Source organism: Artemia sp. Qi Xiang Cuo, chromosome 19 (assembly GCF_049724085.1).
Source record: "Artemia sp. Qi Xiang Cuo chromosome 19, ASM4972408v1, whole genome shotgun sequence".
NCBI lineage: Eukaryota > Metazoa > Arthropoda > Branchiopoda > Anostraca > Artemiidae > Artemia > Artemia sp. Qi Xiang Cuo.
This window is the reverse complement of record NC_142812.1, coordinates 36,566,972-36,583,567: the sequence shown is the minus strand read 5'-3', so window position 1 is coordinate 36,583,567 and position 16,596 is coordinate 36,566,972. Positions and strand designations below refer to the sequence as shown.

General features: G+C 32.3%; 2 non-coding genes and 1 pseudogene across 2 annotated transcripts; all 3 read left to right on the top strand.

The window, feature by feature from the left end:
* Window positions 1–622: 622 nt before the first annotated feature.
* On the top strand, window positions 623–735 carry LOC148940794 (U5 spliceosomal RNA). The gene has a single exon (XR_016143416.1). It is a non-coding gene; the product is annotated as a U5 spliceosomal RNA (small nuclear RNA).
* Window positions 736–5,319: 4,584 nt separating this feature from the next.
* On the top strand, window positions 5,320–5,433 carry LOC148940793 (U5 spliceosomal RNA; annotated as a pseudogene).
* A 400-nt stretch (window positions 5,434–5,833) lies between these two features.
* Window positions 5,834–5,946, top strand: LOC148940792 (U5 spliceosomal RNA). Its single transcript, XR_016143415.1, has one exon. It is a non-coding gene; the product is annotated as a U5 spliceosomal RNA (small nuclear RNA).
* Window positions 5,947–16,596: the final 10,650 nt, after the last annotated feature.

The window sequence follows — 16,596 nt, the reverse complement described above, 5'->3', positions numbered from 1 at the left end:
CTTCATACAAACTATTCAATTATTGAAAATGTCATGCACATCTATATATTTTTTTTAAATATAGTGCTTTCGATTCATTCAAATATGGCCGAGAAAATACAAAAAAATTAAACCAGAGTACATAGGACCTAGGTCGGAAATTCTATACTCTGCTTACAGATTATTGTTTTTAAGAAACGAGCACAAATAAAAGTTGAAAAAATACATTTGAATTTTTTTTTAAATTCATTGCGTTACGTTTTAACAAGTCGGACACAAATATCGGAGTAGGGAGGCACTGTATCCGGTCCTGCCCCCTGTAGTCCATAAATTGACGCTCTTGATCAGTACCAGTGGTAGCAACTGGCGGAGTGACAAATTTCATTGCAAATGAGCGTGTTTTCTTCAATAAATTTGGGACAATTCTGTCGAAGTCTTGATTGTAAAATTTTCCGTTTACCATTAAAATTTAAATAAACTTTAATATTATGGGAAATACTTTTTTCTTTTTAGAAAAGTCTAAAGACAAACTGTTACGTTTACCGAATGTTATTTGAGTGCTGCAACCCAAATTAAATTTGCCACAAACTTTCTTACTCGTATTCTAATAAACTCTTTGACAATCCCTTTTCAATCCTTTTTTTGATAATTCTGCTCCTCATATAGAATTAATCTTCCGTCTTTTACTACAGATTACCGTGGGGAGGGGAACTCGATGAGCCTTCAAAAATTTTATTACTGTAGGAAGGCATATTAGCCTATACTCTTGTAGTACGTCTGATAATCCCAATATTACTTTTCTTACAAGCCCTATTACTTATTTACTTCCCCTTAGCGTTGTACGAAAAGTATTTAACATGAGAGGTCAGTAGGTTTACTACTTGATGAAACGGTCTGATTAGTGGTCAGACAAGTAACACTGGAAAGGCAGGATAATTGGTCATGTATGAAAAAAAATTCAATCTGTGTTAAAGATATTTACCTGATATTATTCACCTGATAAAGACTCACTGTTTGTTGCTGTTTATTTTGCTTGGGTAATTAAAAAATCACCAAAAGGCAAATTGGCAGTGAAGACTTTAGTTTACCAAATAGGAATATTTTCTGTTTAGTAATTTTTATAGCCAAGCGTTTTTAATATCGATATATTTTAATACCTATTTTTAGGTTAATTTATGCTTACTATTGGTACTTACATCTTTAGATGAATTTATGCTTGTCACTGGTCTCTGGCGTTCATCAGAACAACGAAAAGCATTTTTCATACAAAACGATTTTAAAATCTTACACGAATACGAGTTTTTTTCACGGAGCTAATTAAAGTTTCCATTTAAAGTATTCACTCCCACAAATTGCAAATCTTTATACTTCAAAGACAAAGATCAATTTGGATTAAAAAGAATTCCTGGACCAGAATGGATTTTATGTTTATTTTGTGCCAAAGCTCCAAAAAAGGGGTGGATTTCGGAAAAAATGTTGCCTTTGTCCTCAATTACAGTCCAGGTTTTTGGTACGTATTTTTTGCTTACTGCAGAGCAACGGTGATTCTGATGGCGTAATTTTCATGAAGATTCAGTTACTTTAGGGGGCTCTTTCCTGCTTTTTTTCGAAAATCAGGCATATTTTCTCAGGCTTGTTGCCTTCGATGTGTAAATAAAAAACTTATTGAATCTTATGTATTTTGAATCAGCATAACAGGTCAATTCTTCTGATATTTTTATTTATATCAAAATTTTGTTTTTGGAATTTGATCTCAAAATTCAAAAATTTTAGTGTCAGCTATTGTTGAGCTGCAATCATCCTTACTTACAATTCGTTAACACAAACTTTTTTATTACGAAAAGATTGTTACAGTGAAGTTGAATGAATAATACAGGATATTAAATACTATCTTATTGCTGGGTCCCTAGTCTGCACCTTTAACATAATGGAAAGGTAAAAATTCAACTCAATAGAGAGGACAAGAATATAAAATATGGTAAATAGGCTAGGTTAGTAGTTTTAGCCCCAAAAATGAAGATTGAAAAATTTCGATTTTGCCTACATCTCCAATAAGCCAAACACAAGTGTAAAATGGGTAAATACACAGTAAAATTCTAGGTGGAGGGACTTTTGCTATCTTATAAATAGTAAGGTTATGGGAATGAGACTTTCAGGAATTCATCTTAAATTATAAAATACAATTCTAAAGAAAAATAAAATCAAGGTCACGTCATTATAGTTGTATTCTAAATGACTAGGTTTAAACGACAGCAGACCCACAAAGAGTATGGATAACAAATTCTCTGCTATTTCTGAAGCCTTAGAAATAGTAAAACAGTTAAAATGGAAGCTAGAATGCACCTTCCTGGGGTATGATTTAGGGCTTGAGTTTATTCCTGAAAGTTTCTTTCTTTTATTGAATCTATTTTCCAAAATAGCAAAAAGCCCAATCTTTCCTTATTTAGAGTATATCCCATTTCTGCTTATTATAGTAGTTGATGACTAGAAATAAGAATATATTCCCGGCTACTTCAGTGTTAGGATTTGAATATAGGCTTAAATATAAATAATAAAATATATTTTTTTGAGCCTACAACAAAATTCGTAGATCCAGAGAATCCAAACAACCCGCGTCGTAGATCCCGTGATTGTCCTCTCTTACATTTATTTCTGTACTAATACAAGTTGTACGGATTTTGGTCATCTCCCCTGACTGGCTATTTTAATATGCAGTAAATATGCCATCCACTGACAATTGAGTCTATTTAATAGCATTTATATGAGAATTTGCCTCATTGTTCTAAAAAGCTGTTACGTAAACATAGTAAAATCACCAAATATAATAATAAAATCACCCGAATTAAAGAAAAATCACCATATAACAAAAAAACCAAACGAAAAAACCTCCAAATTTGGTGATAATACCCCAACTGTAGCAACCCTGCGAGGAGATGCAAGTGCTATAAAAACTGTTAGGGTTGACTTAAATGTATAGAAATAAATCACATTAAATCTTTATCGTTATTTTAGCAAGGTTTCAAACCAATGAGGACTTCAATGTTCAATCAAGTAAATACGGGCAAAAATCATATGAGGAGAAAACATATTCAGTAGGCAGCAATTCAGTTGCCGCTCCAATGACATGGTACTAAACCTACATCCGCAGAAAATAACAAAAATATTCAGTAATCAGGATAAAAAATATTTGTAATGTAACTGATTATTTAAATCTTCCAAGAAGCTTAACAGCAGTGAAGAAATTTTCAGTTTGATATGTTGCCAACGTAATTGACTTGATGAAATGTATGGTGACCAAGGGCATTTCAATTCTTAAGACTAGCCTCTGTGACTTAATCTAAATTTAGGTAATTTGATTCGAATCCTAGTTCAATTTAAAAATCGGCATTTAATAATTGCACATCATTTTCGAAAACAAAATTTATCATGAATTCAATCAGTTATTAAGATTATTTTAGTTTCATTATGGCGAATGGTCACTGATACCATCATTTGCTATAACATAAGAATAAGAAAAACAAAATACATTTATTTAAGATATTTTTTGTATAAAATTAAAGAACTGTATTATTCAGTAAACGCTCAAATCTCAAATATGCTAGGAATCGTAGGCACAATTCTTCCGTAATATATCAAGCATGTAAGTTTATCAAGAAAAAATACTTTTATTCAAAAAGGCCCAATGATAAGTTTACATGTCCCATTATTGTCTATTCTGTCGAATGATGGCTTGATCACAAAAGAGCTTACATCTCGAATTGCCAAGGCTTCAGCACTTGTTGAGAGGCTTAACAGCATCTGGCGAACGTCAAACAGAAGCCGATTTACAACAATGCTCATCGCCACGGCGACTGTCAGCACTGTCCTGCTGTATGGAGCGGAGACGTGATCAGCTGACAAATCTATCATCCGGGCCGTCGATATCACTCTGACGAAACCTCTCCGAATACTTGGACGACTTCACTGGACTGACCTCGTTAGCAACCAGACTCTCCTATCACATACGGCTCAAACTTGAGCCGTATGTAATAGAAAATAGAAAATGCAATAGAAAATTGCATTTTCTTTAATATTTCAGTTAGTATAGGCAGGAGTTTATTCTTTGCAACCATTTTTATTGTTACCAAGGGCTGTGGTTCGTTCTTTACTAGATTGCAGCCACCACTGCAACCATGATGTTTTTAACCTGTGATTGTGACGTCACCCATCATTTTGTTTGCGAAATCATGATGTGTTTGATAATATCGTTTTCAATAATAGTTGGCGTAGTACAATGGTAACGAGACGATCCCTAAGACATAAAGAATTTGATTTCAAGCCTGTTTACATTAACGCTTCTAATAAAAAAAAGTACACTAGTGTATCTAATACCTAGTTCGGAAATAGACATGCTCATAATCAGAGCATCTAGTTTCTGAACTAGATACTAGGTACTCTGAGTTTACTTTTTTTTGTATTAGAACTATTATCGTAGACAGGCTTGAAATTTTTTTTGAAACGAATTGGAAACAACTAAAAGGCAAATAACGAAATTTTATTTTGTATAAACATTACTGAGTATAATAAAAGAAGAACTGAAAGTGGTCAAACAGGAACCAGGCCCCTCGCATGTACTTTTTAGCTGCTTGTCACCCACCGATGTAAAGAAAAAAAAATAAATAAAAAGTATTTTAAATAATCACGGGAGGTTAAAATTGTTTTTATTTTCAATTTTAATTAATACAAACTATTCAATTCTTGAAAATGTAATGCACAGCTCTATATTTTTTTTAAATATATGGGTTTCAATGCATTCAAATCTTGCCGAGAAAATGCAAAAAAATTAAACCAGAGTACCTAGTACCTAGTTGGGAAACTATATACTCTGCTTACAGAATATTGTTTTGAAGAAAGGAGTACAAATAAAAGTTAAAAAAAAACATTTGAATTTTTTTTTAAATTCATTGCGTTACGTTTTAACGAGTCGGACACAAATATCGGAGTAGGGAGGCACTGCATCCGGTCTTGCCCCCTGTATTCCATAAATTGACGCTCTTGATTAGTACCAGTGGTAGCAACTGGCGGAGTGACAAATTTTATTGCACATGAGCGTGTTTTCTTCAATAAATTTTTGACTATTCTTTCGTAGTCTTGATTGTAAAATTTTCAGTTTACCATTGAAATTTAAATAAAATTTAATATTATGGGAACTACTTTTTTATTTTTAGAAAAGTCTAAAAACAAACTGCTACGTTTACAGAATGTAATTTGAGTTCTGCAACCCCCATTAAATTAGCCACAAACTTTCTTACTCGTATTCTAATAAACTCTTTGACAATCCCTTTTCAATCCTTTTTTTGATAATTCTGCTCCTCATATAGAATTAATCTTCCGTCTTTTACTAAAGATTACCGTGGGGAGGGGAACTCGATGAGTCTTAACAAACTCTATTAATGCAGGAAGGCAGATTAGCCTATACTCTTGTAGTACGTCTGATAATCCCAAGATTACTTTTCTGACAAGCCCTATTACTTATTTACTTCCCCTTAGCGTTGCACGAGACGTATATGACATGAGAGGTCAGTAGGTTTACTACTTGAGGAAACGGTCTTATTAGTGGTCAGACAAGTAACCCTGGAAATGCAGGATAATTGGTCATGTATGAAAAAAAATTCAATCTTTGTTAAAGAAATTTACCTGATATCATTTACCTGATAAAGACTCACTGTTTTGTTGCTGTTTATTTTGCTTGGGTAATTAAAAAATTACCAAAAGGCAAATTAGCAGTGAAGACTTTAGTGTAATTAAATTTGCCACAAACTTTGTTACTCGTATTCTAATAAACTCTTTGACAATCCCTTTTCAATCCTTTTTTTGATAATCCTGCTCCTCATATTCAATTAATCTTCCGTCTTTTACTAAAGATTACCGTGGGGAGGGGAACTCGATGAGTCTTAAAAAATTTTATTAATGTAGGAAGGCATATTAGCCTATACTCTTGTAGTACGTCTGATAATCCCAATATTACTTTTCTGACAAGCCCTATTACTTATTTACTTCCCCTTAGCGTTGCACGAGACGTATATGACATGAGAGGTCAGTAAGTTTACTACTTGAGGAATCGGTCTTATTAGTGGTCAGACAATTAACCCTTGAAATTCATGATAATTGTTAATGAATGAAAAATAATTCAATCTGCTTTAATGATATTTACCTGATATTATTCTAATTATAACTAATCTCTTTGTTGTTTCGTTATATTGTTATCTTGTTATTTAAATATTAACAAAAATATAATAATAAGTGAAGACTATATTGTATAAAATAGTACTCGTTTCTGTTTAGTAATGTTTATATCCAAGCGTTTTTGTTTAATATCGATATATTTTAATACCTATTTTTAGGTTAATTTATGCTTACTATTTGTACTTACATATTTAGATGAATTTATTCTTGCCACTGGTCTCTGGCGGTCACCAGAAAAAATAAAAGCATTTTGACTACCAAACGATTTTAAAATCTTACCCGCATACTAATTTTGTTCACGGAGATAATTAAAGTTTCCATTTAAAGTGTTCACTCCAAGACATTGCAAATCTTTATACTTCAAAGATAAAGAGCACATTGGTTTAAAAAGAATTCCTTGAACACAATAGATTTTATGTTTATTTTGTGCCAAAGCTAAAAAAAAGTGGAGGATTTCGGAAAAAATGTTGCCTTTGTCCTCAATTACAGTCCAGGTTTTTGGTACGTATTTTATGCTTACTGCAGAGCAACGGTGATTCTGATGGCGTAATTTTCATGAAGATTCATTTACCGTAGGGGGCTCTTTCATGCTTTTTTTCGAAAATCAGTCATATTTTCTGAGTCTTCTTGGCTTAGATGGGTAAACAAAAAACTTATTGCATATTATGTATTTTGAATCAGCATAAAAGTTTAATTCTTATGGTATTTTTATTTATATCAAAAAATTTTGTTCTTGGAATTTGATCTCAAAATTCAAAAATTTTAGAGTGTCAGCTATTATTGAGCTGCAACCCTCATTACTTACAATTTGTTGCCACAAACTTTTTTATTACTAACAAATTGTTACATTGAAGTTGAATGAATAATACAGGATATGAAATACTATCTTCTTGCTGTGTCCCTAGTCTGCACCTTTAACATAATGGAAAGGTAAAAATTCAACTCAATAGAGAGGAAAAGAATAGAAAATATGGTAAATAGGATAGGTTAGTAGTTTTAGCCCCAAAAATGAAGATTGAAAAAGTTCGATTTTGCCTACATCTCCAATAAGCCAAACACAAGTGTAAAATGTGTGAATACACAGTAAATTTCTAGGTGGAGGGACATTTGCTATCTTAGAAATAATAAGGTTATGGGAATGAAACTTTCAGGAATGCATCTTAACTTCGAAAATACAATCCTAAAAAAAAAATAAAATCCAATTCACGTCATTAGCGTTGTGTTCTAAAAGCCTAAGTTTAAGGTAAAGCAGACCCATAAAGATTATTGATAAAAAATTATCTGCTATTTCTGAAGACTTAGATATAGTAAAACAGTTAAAATGGAAGCTAGAATGCATCTTCCTGGGGTATGATTTAGGGCTTGAGTTCATTCCTGAAAGTTTCTTTCTCCTAGTGAATCTATTTTCCAAGATGGTCTAAAGCCCAATCTATTTCCTTATCTAGAGTTTAGCCCATTTCTGCTTATTATAGTAGTTGATGACTAGAAATAAGTATATATTCCCGGCTACTTCAGTGTTAGGATTTGAATATAGGATTAAATATAAATAATAAAATATATTTTTTTGAGCCTACAACAAAATTCGTAGATCCAGAGAATCCAAACAACCCGCGTCGTAGATCCCGTGATTGCCATCTATTACATTTAATTCTGTACTAATACAAGTTTTACGGATTTTGGTCATCTCCCTTGACTGGCTATTTTAATCTTCAGTAAATTCGCCATCCACTGACAATTGAGTATATTTAATAGCATTTTCATGAGAATTTTCCTCATTGTTCTGAGAAGCTGTTGCGTAAAAATAGTAAAATCACCAAATATAATAATAAAAACACCTGAAATAAATAAAAATCACCCGATCCCACCCAAACACCCATAAACAACATCCAACTTTTGTTATAATGCACAAACGGTGGCAGCCCTGTGATGAGATGCAAGAGCTAAGACAAGTTTTCGGGTCGAATTAAATGTAAAGAAAGAAAACACATTAAATCTTTATATTTATTTTAGCAAGTTTTCATAGAACTGATGACTTAACATTTCAATCAAGTAAATAATTTCAAAAATCAGATGAGTATAAAAAAAATTAAGTAGGAATCCAGTCATTTGCCGCTCAAATGACATGGTAATAACCCAACATCAGCATAATATAACAAAAATATTCTTTACTCATGATAAAAAATATATGTCATTTAATTAATTATTTAAATCTTCCAAGAAGCTGAACATAAGTAAAGAAATTTCAATTTTATATTTTGCCAAAGTAATTGCATTGATGAAATGTATTGTGACAAAGGGGATTTCATTTTTTAAGAATAGCATTTGTGACTTAATATAAATTTAGGTACTTTGATTTGAATCATAGTTCAGTATAAAAATCAACATTTAATAATTGCACAGTATTTTCAAAAACAAAATGCATCAGGAATTCAATCAATTATTAAGATAATTCAATTTAATTATGGCGAATGGTCACTGATACCATCATTTGCTATAACACAAGACTAACAGCACCGTCCTGCTGTATGGAGCGGAGACGTGACCAGCTGCCAAATCTATCCTCAGCGCCGTCGATGTCGCTCAGACGAAACATCTCCGAAGAATCGGAAGACTTCACTGGACTGACCTCGTTAGCAACCAGACTCTCCTATCACGTACGGCTCAAACTCCTTTCTCAACGCAGCTCGCCCAGCGTAGTTTTCGGTGGTACGGTCACCTCCTTCACATGCCACGCGACGCCCCAGCACGGGTCGCATTTGACTTCGACCCCACCCTACCCGGACGGAAACGACCCAGAGGACGCCCACACACTAGGCGGAAAGACAAAGCCAATGAAGTCCTCACACCAGCCAACCTCCCGGTTGAAGAAGCTGCGATCCTGGCAAGCAATATGTCAGCGTGGAGGCGCCTAGTCTCATAGTTCTCTACGCTTATCACACTTCATGAGCCTTAATAATAGTATTCAATTCATTGTTGTAATAAAAACATGAACGTGGATATAAGACTTTTTTATTTCAAATAATACCGACAAAACCGCGTACCGTGCCACCCCACGCACACTAGTATGAGTGGGGAAAGTAATCAACAAGATCAATGTCAAACGATTCAACACAGAAACCTGTTGAATTAACCACCGGTAGTGGCATCACTGGGGCCAGCTACTCTTAAGTGCACAGAGAAGGACTCACCCTGGGAGCACCTCCTTCAAGATCAAGGCAGCTTTCTAGAAAGTTAATTATGTTTAGTTAAAATATAAAATTTTAGTAATATCTTTCTACATACCTCAAGTTTCTTTGAATGCCCCTCAGACTCTTAGATTTTTTAAACCGATGCTGGTTTAAAAAACTTTTTCAAAAAAATGAATAAAGTATCCAAATTATTTTTGAAAATATCACTGTCCCATTTGTTTTTCATATGTAAAAATATTAATCAAGTGAACGAAAGTTTACGTATTTTAGAAAATAAAATTATGGATTTCTCACTCTGCTATGAATATGACTGAAAAGTTTAAACTTTAATGTCTGCACTCACAAGGCCCGTTCTGATGTTTATGCAAATTAGAGTATCGTTAAAAAGGACATGGGGCTTTTGAAATTGCAACGGCACATAATAACACAACACAGAACCAAGTACTATGAGGATAAAAACACTCACTTAATAAAGTCTAGTTACCTCTTTGTTCAATTTAAATTTATAACTTACTATGTTCTAAAAAGATGCATTGTGAGTTAAATTTTTTTACTCATGAAATCCCCAAAATGCTCATGGTTCATAAAGTCCAATGATCATTAAATAAGATTTTAATTCTAATAATAACAATAAAAATAACAAATGGGATTAGAAGAATAGTTTCGGTCCTAGTTTCAGTTATGACTAAAAGAACTGTGAAATAGAGTAAAAGAACCCCGTCCGACACTTTCAAGTGGCGAACATTGTAAAATATTGCAAGAAAATTACTAACTTTGATATTTTTATTTCTTGGTTTTGTTTAGGAACAAAAAATAATCTAAAATGTTGATATTTCAGGCGTGGTAAAATAGATTAACCCCTCCATTTGCAATAGACAAACAATAATAGTTGAGGTAAAATCGTGCCCCATTTTTACAATTTTCCGTAATTCCGAGGCTCAGAAAAGAAAAACAAATTCTCAGGTAAAGAGAGCATAGTCCCACACGGACATAGATTCAGCATCCTAGTCTAGGTCTTTTCCAAGGGACTTAACAGTCTCAAGAAACCAGCGGGCTCAGTCTCAAGGGGCTTTCGTCTAAGGAACACAGGAAAAAAGATTTATCACCGCTTGTCTGATATTTCAGCTTAGACTTCACCAACGACAATTTTTCCGGCAGTAAAACAAATATACATAACAAATGGGATTAGATAAGAAATTTATAACATTTGAATAGTCTTTTTCAGAGCTAAAGTTTACCACCAATGATACCAACTACGGCAGGGTGATTAATAACGATAATAATCAGATGAAATCAATTTGAGGACATAAGAGTATTATTGGGGTTACTATTTTCATTTGAAACCAAGAAAAAAGAAACAGAAAAGATTTTGCAAAATAAAGACAAAGAAAAGTATAATAGTAGTTAAATAAATAAAAATACTCTTCATGTCCAGTAACAGTATCTTAGTTAACAATTTCAGTCTGTGCCTGGAATTCCAGTCTTAGGTACAAATTCTCTTAATTATTAAGCAGTTGACGGCCCTTGAAAAACATAAGGTGTTAGCTTGGGAAGCCCGACGCGTCTTTTTGGCAGAAAGCATATATTTAGAGACAAAAAATTTCTGGTGATTTTTTTGCTTATTTTTGGGAATAACTGGTGGTTTTTGGTGACTTTTTTGATGAAAATATTGTGATTTCTGGTGATTTTCTTGGTAAGACATCGTTGACTTTTATTTTGTTGATTTGGCATCCCTGATTAAAGTCAATGATATTAAAAAAAAAAGTTAAATAAGATCACACTGTGTTTTAATTTTTTTTAATTATTTAAAAATAATGTTTAAAATAAATTAAATAAAATTTTTAATAAAAATATTGCTTCGGTAAATTAATGACCTATTTAAATAGCGCGTGTTCTTTTATACTATTTTCTACCTCACAGCCATTCCCCCCTAACTCAATGATTGAATATAATCGAAGTTTAAAAGAGAAAGTTTGTTAATTATAACTTACATTATCAACATATTCTAGTGAAACATGTACTGGAAAATGACCTTTGTTATGCTCTGGCATTGTGTTGTTTTTATAATATTTACATTTATGTGATAGATACGGTAGTATATTCCTGCGTTTATTATTTTAAAAAAAATCTATTTTTAAAAATGGCTGTTTTTAGGTCTTTAATATATTTCATCCACCCCAGCAACCATGATTTTTTAAACTGTGATTTTGACGTCACAAATCCTTTTGTTTGGTAAATCATGATGTGATTGATAATATATTTTTTTTCAATAATTTTCGTAGCACAATGCTAATGAGTCAATCCCTCCTACAGACAAAATTTGATTTCAATCCTGTTTACAGTAACGCTTCTAAGAAAAAAAAGTACTCTAGTGTATCTAAGAACTAGTTCTGAAATAGAAATGCTCATAATCAGATCATAAATTTTCTTAACTAGATAGTATGTACTCTGAGTTTACTTTTTTTTGTATTAGAACTCTTATCGCATACCGTATTTAAATTTTTTTTTTGAACATACTTTTAAACAAATAAAAGTCAAATAACAACATTTTATTTTGTCTAGAAATTACGGAGAATAATAAAATAAGAACTGAAAGTGGTCAAACAGTAACCAGTCCCCTCCCATGTTCTTTTTAGCTGCTCTTCTCCCACAGAGGGAAAGAAAAAAAAAAATAAAAAGTATTTTTCAGAATCCAGGGAGGTTAAAATTGTTTGTCTTTTCAATTTTACTTCATACAAACTATTCAATTCTTGAAAATGTCATGCACAGCTATATATTTTTTTTAAATCTAGGGATTTCAATGAATTAAAATAGTGCCGAGAAAATACAAAAAAATTAAACCAGATTACATAGTACCTAGTTGGGAAACTATATAATATGATTACAGATTATTTTTTTTAAGAAACGAGCACAAATAAAAGTTGAAAAAATAAAATTGAATTTTTTTTTAAATTCATTGCGTTACTTTTTAACAAGTCTGACACAAATATAGGAGTATGGAGGCACTGTATCCGGTCCTGCCCCCTGTATTCCATAAATTGACGCTCTTGATTAGGACCAGTGGTAGCAACTGGCAGAGTGACACATTTCATTGCAAATGAGCGTGTTTTCTTCGATAAATTTGGGACAATTCTGTCGAAGTTTTGATTGTAAAATTTTCCGTTTACCATTAAAATTTGAAATAAACTTTAATATTATGGGAAATATTTTTTTCTTTTTAGAAAAGTCTAAAAACAAACTGTTACGTTTACCGAATGTTATTTGAGTGCTGCAACCCAAATTAAATTTGCCACAAACTTTCTTACTCGTATTCTAATAAACTCTTTGACAATCCCTTTTCAATCCTTTTTTTGATAATTCTGCTCCTCATATTCAATTAATCTTCCGTCTTTTACTACATATTACCTTGGGGAGGGGAACTCGATGAGCCTTCACAAATTTTATTCATGCAGGAAGGCATATTAGCCTATACTCTTGTAGTACGTCTGATAATCCCAATATTACTTTTCTTACAAGCCCTCTTACTTATTTACGTCCCCTTAGCGTTGTACGAAACGTATTTAACATGAGAGGTCAGGAAGTTTTCTGCTTGATGAAACGGTCTTATTAGTGGTCAGACAAGTAACCCTGGAAATGCAGGATAATTGGTCATGTATGAAAAAAAATTCAATCTTTGTTAAAGATATTTACCTGATATTATTTAACTGATAAAGACTCACTGTTTGTTGCTGTTTATTTGGCTCGGGTAATTAAAAAATTACCAAAAAGCAAATAGGCAGTGAAGACTTTAGTTTACCAACTAGGAATATTTTCTGTTTAGTTATTTTTATAGCCAAACTTTTTTAATATCGATATATTGTAATAACTATTTTTAGGTTAATTTATGCTTATTATTGGTACTTACATCTTTAGATTAATTTATGATTGCCACTGGTCTCTGTCGGTCATCAGAACAAAGAAAAGCATTTTTCCTACAAAACGATTTTAAAATCTTACACGCCTACGAATTTTATTCACAGAGCTAATTAAAGTTTCCATTTAAAGTATTCACTCCCAGAAATTGCAGATTTTTATACTTCAAAGACAAAGAGCAAATTGGTTTAAAAAGAAGTCCTTGACCACAATAGATTTTATGTTTATTTTGTGCCGAAGCTCCAAAAAAGGGGTGAATTTCGGAAAAATGTTTCCTTTGTCCTCAATTACAGTCCAGGTTTTTGGTACGTATTTTTTGCTTACTGCAGAGCAACGCTGATTCTGATGGAGTGATTTTCATGAAGATTCATTTACCTTAGGGGGCTCTTTCATGCTTTTTTTCGAAAATCAGTCATATTTTCTGAGTCTTCTTGGCTTCGATGGTTAAACAAAAAACTTATTGCATCTTATGTATTTGGAATCAGCATAAAAGGTTAATTCTTATGGTATTTTTATTTATATCAAAATTTTGTTCTTGTAATTTGATCTCAAAATTCAAAAATTTTAGAGTGTCAGCTATTATTGAGCTGCAACCCTCCTTACTTACAAGTCGTTGCCAAACACTGTTTTATTACGAACAGATTGTTACAGTGAAGTTGAATGAATAATACAGGATATGAAATACTATTTTCTTGCTGGGTCACTAGTCTGCACCTTTAACATAATGGAAAGGTAAAAATTCAACTCAATAGAGAGGAAAAGAATAGAAAATATGGTAAATAGGCTAGGTTAGTAGTTTTAGCCCCAAAAATGAAGATTGAAAAAGTTCGATTTTGCCTACATCTCCAATAAGCCAAACACAAGTGTAAAATGTGTGAATACACAGTAAATTTCTAGGTGGAGGGACATTTGCTATATTAGAAATAATAAGGTTATGGGAATGAGACTTTCAGGAATGCATTTTAACTTCGAAAATACAATTCTAAAAAAAATAAAATCAAGGTCAAGTAATTAGAGTTGTGTTCTAAAAGACTAGGTTTACACGAAAGCAGACCCACAAAGATTATGGAGAAAAAATTCTCTGATAGTTCTCGAGCTTTAGAAATAGTCAAACAGTTGAAATGGAAGCAAAAATGCATCTTCCTGGGGCATGATTTAGTGCTTGAATTTATTCCTGAAAGTTTCTTTCTTTTATTGAATCTATTTTCCAAAAGAGCAAAAAGCCCCTCAGCTAGAATCTTGCCTTATTTAGAGTATATCCCATTTCTGCTTATTATAGTAGTTGATGACTAGAAATAAGAATATATTCCCGGCTACTACAGTGTTAGGATTTGAATATAGGCTTAAATATAAATAATAAAATATATTTTTTTGAGCCTACAACAAAATTCGTAGATCCAGAGAATCCAAACAACCCGCGTCGTAGATCCCGTGAGTGTCCTCTATTACATTTATTTCTGTAATACTACAAGTTGTACGGATGTTGGTGATCTCCCCTGACCGACTAGTTTAATCTGCAGTAAATTCGACATCCACTTACAATTGAGTATATTTAATCTCATTTTCATGATAATTTTCCTCATTGTTCTGAGAAGCTGTTGCGTAAACATATTAAAATCACCAAATATAATAATAAAAACACATGAAATAAAGAAAAATCACACTATAACAAAAAAACCAAACGAAAAAACCTCCAAATTTGTTGATAAGACCCCCACGGTAGCAACCCTGCGAGGAGATTCAAGTGATATAAACACTGGTAGAGTCTAATTAAATGTATAGAAATAAAACACATTACATCTTTATAGTTATTTTAACAATGTTTCAAAGCAATGATTAATTCAATGTTCAATCAAGTAAATACGTGCAAAAATCATATGAGGAGAAAACATATTAAGTAGGCAGCACTTCATTGGCCGCTCCAATGACATGGTACTAACCCTACATCATCAGAAAATAACAAAAATATTCAGTAATCATTCTAAAATATATATGTCATGTAATTAAGTATTTAAATCTTCCAAGAAGCTTAACATCAGTAAAGAAATTTCAATTTGATCTGTTGCCAACGTAATTGCCTTGATGAAATGTATGGTGACCAAGGGGATTTCATTTTTTAAGACTAGCCTTTGTGACTTAATCTAAATTTAAGTAATTTGATTTGAATCATAGTTCAGTTTAAAAATAAGCATTTAATAATTGCACAGCATTTTCGAAAACAAAATTTATCAGGAATTCAATCAGTTATTAAGATTATTTTAGTTTCATTATGTAGAATGGTCACTGATACCATCATTTGCTATAACATAAGAATAAGAAAAACAAAATACATTTATTTAAGATATTTTTTGTAGAAAATTCCAGAACTTGATTATTCAGTATACTCTCAACTCTCACATATGCTTGGAATCGTAGGCACAATTCTTCCGTAATATATCAAGCATGTAAGTTTATCAAGAAAAAATACTTTTATTCAAAAGGGCCCAATGAGCAAGTTTACATGTCCCATTATTGTCTATTCTGTCGAATGATGGCTTGATCACAAAAGAGCTTACATCTCGAATTGCCAAGGCTTCAGCACTTGTTGGGAGGCTTAACAGCATCTGGCGGGATTTCAATTTAATTACTCATGAAACCCCAAAATGCTCCTTGTTCCTAAAACTCCAATGCTCCTTAAATAAGCTTCTAATTCTTATAATAACAATAAAAAATAACAAATGGGATTAGATGAATAGTTTCGGACATAGTTTTATTTATGACTAAAAGAACCGTGAAATAGAGTAGAAGAGCCCCGTCCGACACTTTAAAGTCGCTTATAGTTTAAAATATGGCAAGAAATGTCCTCACTTTCATATTTTTATTTATTGGTTTTGTTTAGGACCAAAAAATAAGCTAAAATGTTTATATTTCAGGCGTTTTAAAATACATGAGAACCCTCAATTTCAAAGATATACACAATAATAGTGGATTTAAAATCTTGCCACATTTTTCAATTTCCGTAATTCCGAGTCTCAGAAAAGAAAAAAAAATTCTAATGTAAAGAAAGCATAGTCCCACATGGACATCGATTCAGCATCCTAGGCGAGGTCTTTTTCAAGGGACTTAACAGTCTCAAGAAACCAGCGGGCTCAGTCTCAAGGGGCTTTCGTCTAAGGAACAAAGGAAAAAAGATTTATCACCTCTTGTCTGATATTTCAGCTTAGACTTGACCCACGACAATTTTTCGGAAGTAAAATAAATATACATAACAAATGGGATTAGATAATAAATTGATAGCATTTGAATCGTCTTT